Raw genomic sequence first — 18,323 nt, forward strand, 5'->3', positions numbered from 1 at the left:
ATACTGTGCATAAAGTGGACTTAAAACAACAAATCAATTCAATCCAATCAAAAAATAGAATTGATGGGTCATCCGCCGTACAGTCCTGATTTGGCACCCAATGACTTCTTCTTGTTCCCGAATGTCAAGAATAAATTGCGTGGACAACGATTTTCGTCGGCGGAAGACGCCGTTGATGCGTTCAAAAACCATATTATGGAGGTGTCTCAAGAAGATTGGAAAAACTGCTTTGACAAATGGTTCGAACGAATGCAAAAGTGTATTGACCATAAAGGAGAATACTTCGAAAAACAATAAAGCAGTTTTCAATGCCAGATTCCTGTTTTTTCATTGTTAGGCTCAAAATATAAATAGTGACCTTCGTATATGCCGACCTCCGTGGCGAAGTGGTTAACAGAGCACTATGACACCAAGGGTTTCGGGTTCGAATCCTGGCCTGGGTGTTTTTGCAAGTGCCCTTTTATCGATTTCATTGTATGGTCATGTTCACGACTAGCCAAAGATGGCAGAAAAGCTAAGTAAAATAGACCAATCAATGCATGAATATGAATGGCAGACAATTTTTGTACTCAATCTTTCCATCCTTTCTATTCTCAATATGTATATCAGTGGCGGCACAGCATACATTGTGTAACCACCAGAAAGAAAACAAAACATGCCTGATTTAGCAGGACAGGGCACGTGTCCCTCCCAAAATGCATGGCTTCAATCTGTCTCGGGAATCTCTGGAGCAAGCTAACGAAAATATGTCTCTGTGCAAGTAGTGACTCGAGAGGGGCTCGACCTATGAACTCGTGAGAAGAAGTACCTGCACTGCTTTGCTCCTGCTTCGCCAGCTCGGTTTCTCCCCTTCTCTTCCGTTATTCGCGACCTTGCTCTACAGCAGAGGTGCCCACAGGAGGGGGGGAGGTTGGTGTAGGCTGCGACATAGAGATTCTTGGGAGATTTTTTTCCCTTCAAATACTGTAAAATTCAACATTTATATTTCTCTCCAAAATAGTATATGTAAAAATTTTACACCTTAAAAATGCATCATATTTAATCCATTATATGAAGAAAATAAAGTGTTTAAGGGCATTATCGAAGGGGGAGGGAGGGAGAAATATCCAACTCTTACATATTAGGGCCTTAATTGACATGTGGGTTCTGGAGGGGGGGATTCTGAATTAAACGTTGGGGGAGGGGCAGTATCCAACTCTAGGTCTTAGATTAAGACGGATATTTTTGTTAGAGGGGGATTGAGCATAAAATTGAGGGAGGTATCCAATTCTTATGTATTACTATTGTCTTAGACTGTTGCAGAAATTCTGGTGTGAAGGCTGAGAATTAATTTTTTGGAGGAGGCAATGTCCACAGTAAGTCTAAAATTGGCATGGAAATTTTGGTGGTAGGTTTGAGTACTAAATTTATAGGGGAAGATATGATCGAATCTTTTGGCTGGGAGGTATTCGATCATCTGCCATACAGTCCAGACCTTGTGCAACCTCTTCCGCCATCTGAAGACCTTCCTGGGCAGCAAGCGCTTAGACACTGATGAAGTGAAAACGACCGTAACTGGCTATCATTACAGGCGGCAGAGTTCTATGAGGAGGGTATCCAAAAACTCGTCGTTCGTTACGATAAATGTTTGAACCCGCAAGGAAATTACGTACAAAAATAGAGAAGTGTATGTAAATTCAGAAAAAAAAAATATTTTTTAAACATTTACTTACTTCGTTTTTATTGCAAAACGGACCTTACTTAAAAAATAACCCTCGTATATTATGTCAACTATTGATAGTATTACGTATATTACAATAATCAAAACAATCGAGGAATCCTTTTTCCAGATAACAAAACAATAAAGCAACGTTTAACGCAAATATATTAATCGGGATTACATTTACTACATACACTTAAATAAGGCGACACTAAAAATCGAACCCGGGACTTGTTGGTTACAAGGCAGTGTTGTTAACTCGTAGACATAAAGCGAGAGCATTCTAGGTCAGATATTTCCCATGTTTGTGAAGGTTTCGCCTGAGGAAAGGAATTCTCAAGCCTACCTCTTTCTGTAATCACTGTTAGACCAAATACAAATCAGGTACAGTCAACGGCAATAAATGTTGCCATTAAAACTTTGCAATTAAATTGAACTTATCGCCATAGAGTTAGGCAACACACATAATGCCTTGCAGGGAATTGGGTATTTCAGGATCTATGCGACATGTATGCCATTTTTATTGCAGGTGAGTTCACAATAAATTGGACCTAACTAGCCTTTGTAAATGCACATTACATTTCCACTGTTTTGATTGATTCGTTGATTGATTTAGTTTAGTTCGTTTTTCTGCCACTTTTGGCTAATCACAAAGATAAGGATGAATGGTGTAAGATGAGATGAATGAAAGGACAATCATAAACACAGATTGATAATAAATAGAGCCCGGAAGTTCAGGCATTTATTTTCGTTAAAATAGGCAGGCATAAAGGCATTTATAATGTGGAAAATAGGCACTAAAAATGAAAAAAAGGCACAATAAACCGAAAAAAAGGCACATTTGGAAGTCGCTTACTTTTATCTATAATTTCTGGCAAAATGTTAAAATCTACATTGGGAAGAGAATTTCGATTTTCTCCGTCTTGATTGCACATAACTACAAGGTGTTTTTTTCAAAGTTCTCAACATTCATTGAGAGAATGTTTTTCATAATAGAAAATGATTTTTTCTACTTCGACAGAAGTTATTGGAGCATACATAAAACAAGCTAATGTAGCTGGATTCATTTCGGTAACAGCATTTTCACCTTTTAGAATATCACAAATTGTTTCAAGTCCTCATTTGCACTCACTACCCGTTTGCACTTTTCCGCAACAGCTGCCCCATTTTCTCCTGGCACTTCCATCATCTGCTGCATAGATTCCTCGAAGATTTTCATGTCTCTCACCTCTTTTTTCTAGCCAAAACTGTTGAGCGGGAGGGGGGGGATGCAAGGGTATTTTTACAATCACTTGGTAGACAAGGCTTAGCATTAAGAGGTCCCAGTGCGGGGGCAAAAAATGGGGGGGGGCGGGGAACTGCACCCCACGCCTCTCTAATCGCCGCCACTGCTCCTTACCAGAGGGTTCACCGTCTCGGGGCAAGAGAGAACTCGTGCTGGACAGCCAATAAGAAACTGTGAACAGAGCAAGAGAGTGCATGTGCAGAAACAGCTGCTGGTAGATGTCGCTCTATGTTGACAGACTCATGCTAATCGCGACGATGAGGATGAATGATGAAATGGAAATGACGATGGGACTCACAAATGCCCACCTGCAACTGCTTTTTGACGAATCACAATGATTAGCCGCCTAACTGAGTCCAGCAACAACGGCTAAAAAGGTTAAACTCAATGGCTTGACCCACGCGACCTCAGATCGCCGGAATTTGAGAAGCGGTTTTTCATTGGGTGACACATGAACAGAGCCCCGAGTCCCACACGCGACCGGAGTCAGCTACTTCCTTTCAAGACCGATGGCGTAGTTGTAAAGCCGTCGCCTTGTAATCGAAAGGTCCCGCATTCGATACCTGTGGAGGCACATAGTGGTTAAGGATCCACTTTAAACTGTAGGTCCAGTACCGAGTAGCCTGTCTGTGCATAAAGGGAACTCAAACGTCAAGTCAAGTACTGAGGCATATTATCTGTACAAAGGTCTATACACTGCACTTACGTATGGAGGCTTTTTTGGGGGGAGGGGGTGGAATTGGTAAAAGTGGATATTACATGGCTGCGGTTCTGGGGTCAAGACAATAAAAATGGATATTACCAAATATTGTAAACTTCGTTCTAAAAGTTTTCCAAAGACGAAAATAGTATTCGGGGCCATTTTAATTGGGAGGGGTTTGGTTTTTTTCAGAATTCATTACACGCCAGAATTACTGACATCAGATACGTTATTTACTAAAATCGGATCAATTAAGGTTTGATTATTAGGTGTGATAAGAGTGGGTTTAATTTGAATTTTGATTTCCTTAAAATTTCGGAGCCCCATTGAGTTCCCCTTCCGTACGCCAATGATATACTGCGATGCAATTAAACATTAAAATGCTGACAAAGGTAAAATTTATTGTATATATAAAAATTATACACTAACCACGTAACGTTTCCACCCTCTAACAGGGTTTAGAGGGTTTGGTGGTTTTCTAAACAAAACAATGTTGCCATGCAATTGTAATTACAGCGCAAATATGTGTTAAAATTTAATTTCAGATAAGTTAAGTTATTTCAGTGATTACTTCACAATCCCCAACATCTAGCGACATAATTTTTTCACGAAGGCCCAATTTTGGCCCTAAATATACCCTTATGCATGCCCCAAAATGAAAAATTCTGGATAAACCACTGAGTTATTTGGAGAGCCGACCCAAGGGAGGGGCAACTCGGTCACTCGCCCGAGGCCCTGTGCTTCAGGGGCCCAGATAAAAATAATTGTTTGTGCACGATTTATTACGAGTTTATAGGACGCTGGTGCTTCCAATTAAACAACTAATCTGATTCTTCCTAACTTCATGGAGTATTTTGACAGACTTAAAAAATATCCAAAATTACTGAAATCATGCTCTAAACAAAGTACTACATAAAAATATAGTGTTCAAATATTTCAATCAAAAATAATAAATATACACTATTTGTATAATTAAAGAGTGAAATCATGAAGTGAAAATATAAACATAAAAAGAGAAAGAAGGAAAGACAGACAGACACACACACACACACACACACACACACACACACACACACACACACACACACACACACACACACACACACACACACACACACACACACTCACTCACTCACTCACTCACTCACTCACTCACTCACTCACTCACTCACTCACTCACTCTCTCTCTCTCTCTCTCTCTCTCTCTCTCTCTCTCTCTCTCTCTCTCTCTCTCTCTCTCTCTCCCCTCTCTTTATGATAGAGAATGTTATTTGATATGATTAAAATTCCCACTTTCATACGTGAAATAGTAGTTTGATGTCGAATACACCCTGTTTTGTAATTAATTGAAATGAACGTCGTACAGTGGGATCCATAAGTAGCTATTGCTCAGCAAATTGTCCATGACTATTTTCGTTGGTATTCATCTTCATCCTACGTATTTTTATGTACTGTATTTTTACGTATACTTGTTCAGAGGTTGTAAGCAGATTGTTTGGTATTTTGTGCCAGTTCTTGAAGCTCTCATTGCATAAAACAAAGGGAATAAACGTGGTGATGGACAATTTGCTTGATAATACTTATGGATCCCACTGTACAAGTGGCATATCGAAAATTTAAAGAAACACAAATTTCGAAACTTTTATTAGCCTTCTATAATTCTTGATTTTAACCTTCAACATGTTCTGTTTATTGTTCGTAGGTAATAGTACGAGATATATAAATTAATTGTTTATGTACTGTAATAATGTTTATGCACTTCAGACTAAGGAAAATAATTATTTGATTTTCTTTTTCAGACATATGAAAAATTTTGGTTAAATGTATATTGTATGCCTCAGGCCCCGCTCTCATATAGGGCCGGCTCTCTTTATTTGACTAAAAGTGTCCCTTCCATACAACATTCTTGGACTCTCCCCCTTTTTACACTAAGCACTTTCAAGCTCGATATCAGTTGTTACATACTCACCTGAAGAACAATCAATTGTACTAATTCAACACAGTTATTTTTGCGACCTGAAGAAATACGTGCGTGTGAGTAGTTCAATAAAACGTTAATGAGAATTTACAAACAGAGCTATCAAGATTATTATCATTTTTTATTGTTCTTTTTTTTGTAATTATCTAAACCTAATCCAACATCTTCGCTATCTCAAATGAGACAATGAATGGAATGAGAACGAATTATTGCATTGCGTACGAACCTACTTTCTATGAAATTTATACAATGTTGTCCCAGATATAGATGTTCCTTGATTGATAAGTAATTGTAATTGAGGAAAATTTAACAATTTATGGGCTTTAATACCTAGTTGTTATCGCAAACCTGATCTATATACAAAATGTTATTTTTCCTTGTATATGGATCTATGTTGTCAATCATGTCAAGATGACGGGAAATTTCGAGAGGAAAACAATATTTTATCCCCAAATGTTTAAAATTCCAATCTAATTGCCACATGTACAGTCTCCCTCCAAATATTCTTATAAATACGTAATAGGTGATTTTTGTACTTGAATGAAGTAGCCTGTTACATCGATATATTTAGCTCATAATTTTTCAACTCTCCAAAGTACAGAAAGCTAGCACACTGCTAATTGATCGGTTAGATACGTTCATCTGAAATGTTAGAATAAATTGTACACCATAGACACACGCACACATTGTACTGTGTAAAATTCACATATCATAGGAGAAAGCTAAGTTTTAGTTATGTATTCGAAGTGCCGACTGTCTTTCTGTTCCTTCACACATATTCAGACGGATACATAGTCACTGAGGACACGTGATAAGATGTTAGTGGTTATTTCTTTTCAAGCAGGTGTGATAATACACTATCCCTATGGTGTATCACTTTGTGGGACACCCTGTATGCGCGCGCGTGTGTGTTACAGATCTTCCTTTTGGAGAATGTTCTTATTTGCAGTGTTTCATCTCTATCGCGAGTTCGATTAACGTTGGATTCCCAAAAAATCAGTCTTGACTCAGAATCGTATAGTAACTTGGACAAGAAGTGGAGCGACAAGTTCAAAACTTCCAGATATAAGAGGCCATGGGACTCGACGTTTGAGCATTCATCTGACAAAAAGAAGACCCTTTAACTTCAGCGGTATGTTGCAGGCACTCTTTTTTTAGGGTACGCTATGAGTAGCCATAACCCGGTCATAGAAAACCCACAATAACGACTGGGGCTTCGTCGTGCTCACCACACGTCACCTCGTAACTGGTTGGATGGCACGGGTTTACATGGCATTCAGTTTGAAAAAAATAAAGGAAAAGTTTCCAAAGAGAATATTTCTTTACGACCACCCTGTACTATTCTCTCTCTCTCCTCGCTTGGCATTCCGACATGACAAAAAAGTTATCCGAGGGGGTTTGGCAATAGTGAAATGAACCATGGGTTTTTCCAATGAGGGTCACGAACTGAAGTCTTTGCCAACGTACAGTACGAGTGTGCAGGTGCTGTTGCATTTCGAAGGAAGGATGGGTGACTCAGTGTTGAAACATGATGGGAAATTTCCCTCGGCGTGGGAAAATTCGGAATAAAAATTTTAGATGAAAAGGAATGTCATGTAAAATATAAAAATTGCAGGTAAACTTGAAAGTATCCTGTTCAAATATTAAAATTCAAGTCCACTAGAATGTGAAATACATTTTTTCGTCGCGTAATTTTCCCCAAAAATAACGATTAAAATTTCAAATTTGGCTTGGGTACAAAAATATATTTCCATTATTATCTTACTTTTAAATTAATGTAGTAGCACACCTACATTGCTTATAAAACTTTTCTTATCCCATATACTTTATTCGAAGTATACAATTTGCTATCAATAATGTTCATTATTTGTTACTCCTCCTTATTTTCATTTATTTAATAAAGCTTAATATATCTGTGAATTGACATTTTCTGTACGTCAATGGAAATACTAATAATTATACTACTACTACCACTAATAATAATAATAATATTGCTGATGTAATCAGTCTGATGATCATTTGCATTTTTTAAGGTAAGGGAAATATTTGGATGACGAAGGGAACTTTCGTAACTTTTCAAAGGGAAATTGTGCTTGCTTGTTGTGGCAAAGTGAAGTGACTCCATAAAGCACACCACGAGAAAGATAGAGCACGAACACCAACTCCATCTGCTGGGAGAGCGTAACTCGAATAACACAACGTGCGTTTCACTTACGTTTGCCACCTCTTTGGCAGAGATAATACTCACAGTTTCCACGATTCTGTGTCAAAACAGTGTTACATAACCTTCTGTTTGTTTGTAATACCAGGAAGAAAATGTTTCTAACCAAATGTTGCTAAACGAATATCTGTAAACTGAACATTTGCAAACAAAAAAACTTCTGACAGATCCACCTCTATGAACTGGACCTTGGCGCAGATTAAGGCGGACAGACGTCCTTTAAAGGCGATTATCCCCTCCTTGACAGCTAAAGTAATGATTAACTTAAGAGTAAATTGTGATCCCCTTCCTTGATGCCTGACATTTATTTATCCGTCCTTCACAAGATAAGGTAGTTAATCCGCTTCGAACTTAGGATTCATTAAACATACGAACCATTCAGCACTTGAAGTGGAAAATGTTCGGTGGAATAGTATAAATAATGCTGTAATGTGGAGATGTTAAAAACCAATGGCCTGTCACGCTTCCGTGTAGCAGCTCTGGCAACTATAATTACTTGAATCGTTTCAACAAATTTGGCTGTTACCTGCGCCCCCTCAATTTACCGAAGTTTCTTCCACAATTCGACAATACGTCAGCCCGTTTTTTTGTTTTTTTAAGACAAACTTTAAAAAATCATAAGTAAAGGTTCCGGATATCTTATTCGGGTTTTCGAGCACGGAATTATGCTTTGTTCATAAATAGATTACTATCGTATATCGTTCCTGCAAATCCACAGTTTACATACACGTATTTCCCTAAAAAATTTACGAAGTTGCTGTCTGACATTCACATCGTGTTTGACTTTGATCTAGTATTTATCTACAAAATAAACCCGTGTTGTGCATTTCTATTTCTATTTTGAGCATTTTTGATCGCCATTCCGTGTGTTCGGTTGTGGTGTGCACAGTGTAGCACTATACCGCAGAGCTTTCAGATCTGTTTCTCTTGGGAGTAAATTCACTTTACTCACAAATTGCACCATCATCACAATACATTAGCTCCTCCATTCTACTGAAAATTGGCCATTGCATAAGCAATCTCACCCTTGAACAATAGTTAATGTAGTCAAAGAGAAAGCGGTGGCTAGAAACTACGATAAAAAGCTTATATTCTCATCAGGCCATGCCTTACGTAATACCGTACTAAGTGCATAAAGGCTTTGACCTTGTGTAGCAAAGTCACAGAGGAGACCTTCAATTGATGGACAGGCGTTTTCCTCGGCCAGTTCAAAGGAAATGATTGCGGTGAGGTGTAAATAGAAACCAGCCAACTTCAGTGGCGTTGTGGTAAGCACAGCACTACGACGCCAGGGGCCCTGGATTCGAATCCCTTCGAGTGTCCCTCCATCAATTTCATGATGTCATCCTGATTTTAGCGATTAGCCAAAAGTGTTAGAAAAGCGAAGTACCAAATCAACACAGAAACTACTCTTGGAGTTTATCTTAAACTTACATTCATACACTACACGTGCTTATTTGTTTTTTTAGGTTTGCAGTGGTGGTATTGACGAAGTGTTTCCTTCACATGAACTCTACTCTATGATCGGTCGTGTTTGTTCTATCTTATACTAATTTTCTTCGTATGGTCTTTCTTACTGTCTCACCATCGTTTCCCTTTCTTTCATTTCTCTTTCTACCTCTTTCTTGCCTTCTCTCCCTCTCATTTTTACCTTGTGTTTCTCTATTGTATCCTGTTCTCTCACACTCCTCTTTTGTTCTTTCTCACCCATTCTTTCTTACTCTGTTTCTCTCCCTCTTTACATATTTTTCTCTTTCTTTCTTCATTTGCTTTCCAACTTCTTTCTTTATTTCTCTTCCTTTCTCATTTCGGCTTAAGACTAATTTCTTACTTTCTTTATTTTTCTTTCTATCGAGCTTTTCTTCTGTTGTCTCTGACTCTCTCTCTCTCTCCTTACTCTATTTCTCATTCTATTTATCTCTAGCTTTTTACACCGGTTTCTCTTTCTTCATTTTTTTGTCTACCCTACATAATTTTTCTTCCTTTCCCTCTCACTTTATCGACGTTTCCTTATCTCTTTTCTATCTTTCCTTGTTTTCTCTTCCGTTACTTCCTCAATCTCTCTGTGCATACTTCTTGCTCTACTCTAAACGAATCCGAAATTTTCCCACGTCATATTTTCTCAGGACGTCCTTGCTTACTGTTGTACAATGTGAAGTTGATTTAGTCTGTAACAAAATAACAGCACCACCGCTAAAAATTAGGGTAATATTGAAATATGTTAAAATTTCCATTGTAATAATGTGCAAAACAATGGCAAATTACACCTGGGATTGATTCCTTTTTGTTATTTTGCACTGCTGTCGTTCATTCCACTATGCCAACAGGTGTCTCTGACGGCTGTGTGCAAATGACTGACATGCAGCCATGTTTACTGGTGGAAATCATGTGAATAGTGGGTGGAAAATCTGTGTAACGGATTTCACTCTATCGCTAGATTTAGTAAAGTGTGTTCCAGCCGTGTCTGAGAGGTAGTCTGGACTATTCTCAATTACTATGCAGTAAACTGTGATCAGTGTACAGCCGCGGGGAAAATCCTAAGTAACACTTCACCACGCAAACAAGGCAAGATTATGGCCCTGAAATCAGCTGGGTTTTCATATATGAACATACAAAACAAGCCCCAGGATTAATCTAAAGCAAAATACGAGAGGTATAATTGTCTACATGTCACCTAAAACACAGTTTGCGTTCAATTGTGTTAAGTGCTGCAGTTATTTTGTTACAGACTGTATTTCCCCAGAACTTACATAAAGGTAAGGGTTAGATTGTGATTGTGTAGCTTTGCGTTGACAGTGTCTGCGAAAATTTATGCGTACAACTACTAATAGTTACAGAGTAATACCTACAGTAAGAAAATTTGCGATGTTTTATATGTAGTGATTCCTTGAATCACTTCGGCCAAGGCCATGCGCACAACGCTTACCCAGAATGTTTTCAACGAATGAAATATTGGCGTACGTGATTTCGCACAATGACTTGTTGGGGAAGTTGTTCGCTGAATATCATCCATTTGAACAGAATTTAAAAAAAAAAGAGGGCACGCCACTGGCTTCAGTTACTTCTCTGTAGTAGTGGCGTACCCTGAAAATTTGACCTCGTTTTCCGCAACAATTGTATATATGTCCCTACCTAGATGAATTAGATGTACATAATATGAATAAAACAAGAAAGTTAATCAAGGGGTCCCGGGGGAGGTACCTCACTTTAAACTGTAGGTCCAGTCCCGATCAGCCTTTCTGTGCATAATGTGGACTTAACAATTCAATTCAATTCAAAACATGTAAGTAAAACAAAAACAGAGGAGTCCGACAAATTCAAATTTTCTGGCAATTACAATATTTCTTATAAGATTTTCCTTTAACCAAAAATTGCACCTAGAATTCCCTTCATATAGCAAGACTGCCTCTATCAAGCCCGGCACAGCAACAGAAATGAACGAGCAGTTTTCTCCCGCCAGCGCTGTTTCCAGCGATGGAACTGATCACGAAGACCGTGATATTTTAAATGCCACTCGGCAAGTTTTTATTCGGCCCCCTCGTCGTCAGAAGGGTGCTATGGAGAACTGGCGTACATAAACCACTATTCAAGTTATTAAATAATTTACTTAAATTCTGATTTAGAAGGTTCATGGTTGACAATCTACAATGAGCAATTATACATATATTAAAGCTAAATGTAAAAAAATATGAGGAAAAATAGGTTTACCGGCGGTCACATGGAGAAAACACAACGGCTCTGCAGTGAATGCAGGTATGTCCTTATCGTAGTCTGCACATGCCATAAAATACCTCAACTTGATAACTCCTACACACTTTCATTCCAACTTCCTACTTTTCAGTAAATTCCTTTAGCGAAATAGGCATTTTAAAAATTGAATGCGAGGGATGGGTGCAACTTCCGACGTTGAAACCACCAAGGTTTTCTAAAGCGTTGTGGAAACACTATTTTCTTTGCTCACCCACCTTCACTACAGTAAACAAAATTCCAGTTTGTTGCGACACGGAAACCGTGCGCATTTTCCTTCCAACGAAGCAAGGCCGCAGTTACTGTGGAGGAAAAACATCCCGATGTGCAGTTTGATGAAAATGTTCATGGCTTTTCACACAGTAACTGCTTTCATGAGAAAAGATTGAAAGTGACGTAGAGGGACAGTTGAAGCAGACTTCCGTGGCGGAGTGGTTAACTGAACCATGGGTTAAAACAGCGTGCTACGACACCAGGAGTCCCTGGCCACTGGCCTTCTTTGTGTAACTTCATCAGTTCCATCACTCGTCCTTATCTGCCAAAAGTAGCAGAAAAGCGAAGTAAAATAAACCAACTGAATAAATCAAAAATAAATGTTCTAGTTCAGTGGTTTTCGTATTTCTCTGGTGGGTTTTATATGAAGAACTCTCTTGCACCCCCCCCCCCAAATATCACACGTTCATGGAAGTTATAGAACCTTTCCGAAGGATCATCAGATTAATTAAATACTTGTAATTTTGTTGCATATTACTATTGCGCAATAATTAAAATTGAAATAATCTCTCCGTGACCAGATGCAAGCACCGCGAATTTGGTTTCGTAGTGCGTAGTATCTGAACACTAGACAAACTTTGTAATTTAAAGAACTTTATCCCAAATACAACTTTGCATGTAAGAATTAGGAATATAAATATCATCCCTTCTCTTTCGGCGGCATTATTGAATCATATATTTTTAATCAAAGAATAAATGTTTATTCATTGCCTAAGTTTTGAAGTTCAGGAATGAATACGTTCAAACTAAAGAGAAAACTTATGTAATAATGAACAACTGCTCAATATAGGCGTGCGCACAAGGGACAGGTGGGCACAGGGAAAGTTAGTGTACATGGATCTCTCACCGCTGTTATTGAACAATATCGTGATCATAAAAAAAAGAAGCGTTTTCGAAGCCGGTAAAATTTCCAAGCAATGAAGGGAGGCGTTATTTCTTATGTATAACTGCACTATTACACTTCGTTCCCAGCAAATTCCTTGTTGTTAACACGCTCACATGCTTGCAATAACTGAACGAAAAGCGTCGACCTCCGTGGCCGAGGGGTTAGCACAGCGCGATAACGTCGCCAGGGGATCCCAGGTTCGAATCCCGGCCTTGGCATGGGCGTTCTTTGTGAATGTCCCTTCATCAATTTCGTCATGTCATCACTCATCCTAATCTTCGCGATTAGCCAAAAACGACAGAAAAGCGGATGAATCACTCAAATAATTGAAAAAAAACCTAATATTGTATTGATTGAATGAGTTGGTGTTTTAAGTCCACTTTATGCACAGTAAGGATAATAGGGACTGGACCTACAGTTTAAAGTGGGATCCGAACCACGATGTGCCTCCACCGGGCATCGAACCCGGGACCCCTTCATTATAAAGCGACGACGCTACCACTGCGCCATAGGGGAGGCCCTGATAATGATATTGTAGGAGAGGATATTTACACACTACGTTCATTCTAATGTTCGACAAAACCGTGGTTTAATATGGTATCCACTATTTGTAAATCTGTGTGCATTCAATTGGCAAGTGTGCGTATAGTGAAGGTTTTAGTGCAGAGCCGTGGATATTTCATTGTTTATATTTTTCTTTCCTTTACTTGGGAGTAAATATGAATTCCACTTCCGCATTAGAAGGGGGAGACGGGGAATTCGGATCCCCTCTAGATAATGAGATGGAATGTAATTTTTCTTTCCTCGACTAACCTTTCACCAAAGCTTGTGCACCCCCGCCCCCTTTTCCCTTGCGATAATTAGAGGGCGAGAGCACATTCAATTACCGAGAGGTGTAAGGTAAGTTTGGATAAACCACCTTAACGTTGCAATATATTAATCAAGAGATGCCAATCATTATTAATCGACAACATGTTACTTAGGAAGAGATTTGACGAGGAAAAGATAAGGTCACAAAAACATACTTAACTTTTCAGTGTTATGTACAAATTAGTAAGATTTATCGAGACGTTTGTGATCAGTAAGTAATATAATTGCATCTTATCAAAGTTTGCCTTAAGTCCAATTTATGCACATGGCAGGCTAATCTGGACTAATTTTACAGCGTCTCGACGATTGAACCGTGAACCCCTTGATTAAGATGACAGCATTACAACTACGCCATCGGGGACGCTACTTGCATCTTACACGGTACAAGCCAAATTCGTGTGAAAACATTTGCTATTGAATAAAATCACCCAAGCAATTTGGAACGACAGGTATGTATAAAAGAAAGAAGTACAAACCTTTATATTTCGAACCGTACACTAGGTGTCGCACGATCACTTCACTCGATAATCTCGGAATCCAAGTTAGAAATCCATCCAGGATCGGAGTTTCGCGAATACATTTTCCTTCATTCTTTTCGTATCGCTTCTCTCATTGGTGGCTTAGGTCTTGGTCTTTTCTTTTCACCTACGTCTCGGAGAAGGTATAGAAAGGTGGTTGTTAAAGAAGTGGAGCGACGAGGAAAAATAAGCGGTTCTTCCCCGCGGAGCGTAGTAGGAGAAAGTTAAGCTACACGTGCGAATACGTCATAACCAAAGGCCACTTCCCACAAAACATTCGCAAATCATCAATCAGTTTCTCTCTCCGTCTATAACATGATTTATATTCTACGTGGTGCACTAGCACGAGATGTCAGCTGAATGTGCTATGTTGCTCCAAGACACATTGACCTTGCCGGGTGAGAAGACCTAATAATTGCATTGAACGTTGAGAGGAGTTGGCAAGGTACTGTACAGTTAGACTAATCGTGCGGATCTTCAAAATGTTCGCGTCCTATAGTTCGCATTTAGTTCAAGCCCAGGAGGTAAAGCGGGACATGTAAAGGGTCAATGAATTTAAGTACAGTCTGTTGCATGAATATTGCCAATGAAATTGTCCATTTCTCTTTCTTATCTTATGTAATACAATAGAACCATTGGTTGGTTACTTGAGGGGTTCTTAAACTGTTTGCTGTCGTGGCTCCCCTCAGCTGGCAAAATTTGCCCCTCCTACCCTCAATAATACATGTGACTATGGAAGATAAACAAAAAAAAATGTGGAAGATAAACAAAAAAAAATATCTTCATGTTTATTTACTGTTGGTACACATACAAGTAATGAAAATATGTGGGATGGACATTTTTTTAATGTTTGTAAGCTCGTGTCAATTCACTCAGGGTTACAATATTCATGGGGAAAATTATAAATATAGACAGTAAGAAAACCTGGATAACAAATGTTAATAATAACAAGAATACTGCTATGTTTAGCAAAGTCAGTGCGATGTATGAGCAAAGAGAGGTATGAGCTTGCTTCGCGTCACAATTTTTCGAATCGAGGCATGTTTGGAAATTGCATTCTGAATATCTACTCTTTGGACTCAATCACCGCTATGGCTTAAACCAGTTTCACACAGATAAAGAGCTCGCAAAAGCAAGCAGAATGTGCAATACAAGGACTTCTACTTAACTCTGGATACTCATTCCTCACAGAGCTCGAAAATTCAGAAACAGTCTTCGCGGTGATGTTTGAAGAAAGATCAACTTGCTGATCTTCTGCTGTGGTAAACTTTGGCGGAGGGTCTGCGTTGAATGAATCCCTGATCCAGTTGTGCAGTGTGTCCTGTGAAAAGTACTTTTGGAAGTGGGGATGAAGTTGTGGCAAGTGTTCCACTAACACACTATATTTCTTGGTTTAATTGTAGCCCTGTTTCCCTCCCCTGCGAAACTTAGACGCCTCCCCAAGAAGGCGCAGTGCGCCTTACAGTTTGAATACCACTGGTATACTTGATTGCTCAAGAAGCTAACTACCGATAATATATATATATATATATATATATATATATATATATATATATATATATATATATATATATATATTGCTGGACCGAAAGGCGTATCAGACACTTCTTCTGCATTTTAAAAATTTGTCTAGATTCACTTTGTTCTATTCAATTCTGTTTCGACAAATTTAGGAAGATTTTCAGACCGAAGCGACAATCGACACGCAACAAGCGTCAACGGAGCGACACGCTCAGAAACCAATAAAATTCTTCAGGAGAATTCACATTCACTAAGGGCATTGACTTAAAAAAGAAAAGAAAAAGACCGTGACATGGTTTCACGAAGGTTGAGAACCATTTCTCTAGTGTTTAGGTCTTCGCTTTATTCAGGCTGGAAAATCTAGCGTATACAGATTAAGGTCGGTCGGTGTATATTATTTCGCCGTTTTCAATGAACAAGATGAGGCCTCCCCGATGGCGCAGTGGTAGTCGCCTTGTAATCAAGGGGTCCCGGGTTCGATACCCGGTGGAGGCACATAGTGGTTCGGATCAAACTTTAAACTGTAGGTCCAGTCCCAATTAGCCTTACTGTGCATAAAGTGTACTTAAAATACCAAATAATGCACAAGATGACTCTCCCGAGTTTCAATAACTTGCACAAATTTTAAAACGCGATTTTCATGAAACGATGTCTCTTGTTACGTTTTTTTTTTCGAGTGACTAATAAACTGGCTAATGCAATTATATCATTACCATCATGCGAACTGAGCAAAGAAACAAGTGTCGCTTGCCGCGTGCACCTTGTCTCTTCGGTGTGAAACTCTCGTGTCGCGTCTCTCTTCGGTGTGAATTCTCGCTTCGAAGCGACACGACAAGCTGCACGTGCCGCTTGTCGCTTGTGTGTCGCTCATACAGGACCGTCCTCTCAACACCGTCCATCATGTCGCCTCGGTCTGTTGTTTGCGCATGAGCTGTGAATGTTTGCTAGTAGGCTGAAGGGGCCAGTGACGCTTGTCTCTTCTGAACTCGCGATGTCGCTTGTCGCTTCGGTGTGAAATCTTACAAGAAAACATTCACCGCGCATGCGCGAACAAAAAACTGGCGACATGATGAGAGTCATTGAGAAAACTGGCCAATCCGAGCGACACGTGCAGTTTGTCGTGTCGCTTCGGTTCGAAAGGTTGTAATGATTACTGAGGGTTCGCTTCCAACTGACATGCCTCGCTTGTCGCTTTGGTCTGAAATCTGCCTTACGTTGCTGTTCTGCCTCTTGGGTTAATCGCCACGATGAGGGGGAATGATGGGGCAAATATAACGATACACCTGTGTCTGACCAGGGCCATATTCCCATGTTTATTCATGAAATTCCAGTCCACGTCACTGCATTATACCAAATCATTATCATGAAATAACTTCAGATTTCGCTCTGATCATATTGTCGAGCTTCGTCATAATTTAAGAAAACATTTATCTATTTTTCCTCCTTATTGTTCCCCGAGGTTACGTTGATAAGAAAGGGAGTTGTCACTCCGATTCACCCACGAGTTTACATTCCACGAATAATACGTGCGCCGCCGCCGACACAGGACAGTCGTGACGTCACTGACCTCAATCGAGGTAGCAATCAGATTGGCGCAGCACAACATTTCCTTTATTGTTGTTTTTCCTGGTCATTCATGTTTTGAAGCAGGTGATAATTTTTTTCACAAGTTATTGTGTGTTTGGCTCAGAGTATCAGCAAGGCGAGATAACTTTTTGCCGTTGTTTTTAACATGTTATCGTCCAGTCCATTGCAATTTTGTGAAAGTGAAACATTATCTTTTGCTGTAAGCTATCGCGTGGTAATCAAGGGGTCATACAGCATGGTACTGTTTGAGGGCAGTGACGTTGGTGGGCTCGTGCTTGTATGCAGAAGGGATGGGGCTACAGCCCCTCCAGAAATTTTGAGAAAACCAAAATATTGAAATGAAAGCAGTAAAGAGATCAGAAAAACCAAAGTGATAAATGCAAATCAGAGTAAAATGATCCCCAATAACCATTTTTGTGTTCGCATAACTTTTAAAACAAAAGAATAAAAATGGCAATTACAAAATACTTTATGATGAGCCACGGTGGTTGGCAGGGCGTCTGACTGCCACGCGGGAGACCTGGGTTCGATTTCCCGGGGTAGATGATCTAAGGTCTGAATTTTTCCGGCTTCATACCCGGATAAAGCGACTCTGGGGTTTACCCAGCCTCAAATCAATGGGTACCTGGTGGTAAGGCGGCCGGAGCGTGGTGCTGGTCACATCACCTATTAATGGCCGAGATCGAGAATGTGTGGGGCCCTACTCCCACATCCTCTAAAGGTGCTTTCATGGCACGCTGCTATATGCACGGGGAACTTTATCTTACCTTACAAAATGCTGTATTGCGTAACCACCTTTAGAATTCCAGCTCCTCAAAATAAGTACTGAGCATACCACTGCTCCTAAGATTCCGTTTTGTCTTTTTATTTCTTTGTTTGCAATATTTTCCTATGTTTCTAAGTTTCTCTCGCTTTTTTCTTTTGTGTTATTTTTCCTATTTCTTTACTTAATCCTTTCATTCCATACAGAACTTCCCATGCCTCTCTTTCATCACTTTCTAACAATTTCTGTCGCATTCTTGCTCTTTATCTCACCCT

The 18,323-nt window shown here is 39.5% G+C and overlaps 1 protein-coding gene across 4 annotated transcripts in view; it reads right to left on the bottom strand.

Annotated features, from left to right (window-relative positions):
• Nucleotides 1–18,323, bottom strand: part of LOC145987646 (UNC93-like protein) — a 48,431-nt gene that overhangs the window by 27,945 nt on the left and 2,163 nt on the right. The window contains exon 1 of one of the 4 annotated variants that reach the window (XM_083122135.1): nucleotides 14,136–14,381. The exons of 1 other annotated variant lie outside the window; for it this stretch is intronic. The gene's annotated coding sequence lies outside the window, so the exon portion shown is untranslated. Of the gene's footprint in view, nucleotides 1–5,653; nucleotides 5,732–11,591; nucleotides 11,654–14,135; nucleotides 14,382–18,323 lie in introns of those variants that run through there. 2 more of the 4 variants (XM_083122137.1, XM_083122133.1) reach the window with 2 other exon arrangements.

The sequence above is a fragment of the Lepisma saccharinum genome, chromosome 5 (genome assembly GCF_977018435.1).
Source record: "Lepisma saccharinum chromosome 5, izLepSacc3.1, whole genome shotgun sequence".
Lineage (NCBI taxonomy): Eukaryota > Metazoa > Arthropoda > Insecta > Zygentoma > Lepismatidae > Lepisma > Lepisma saccharinum.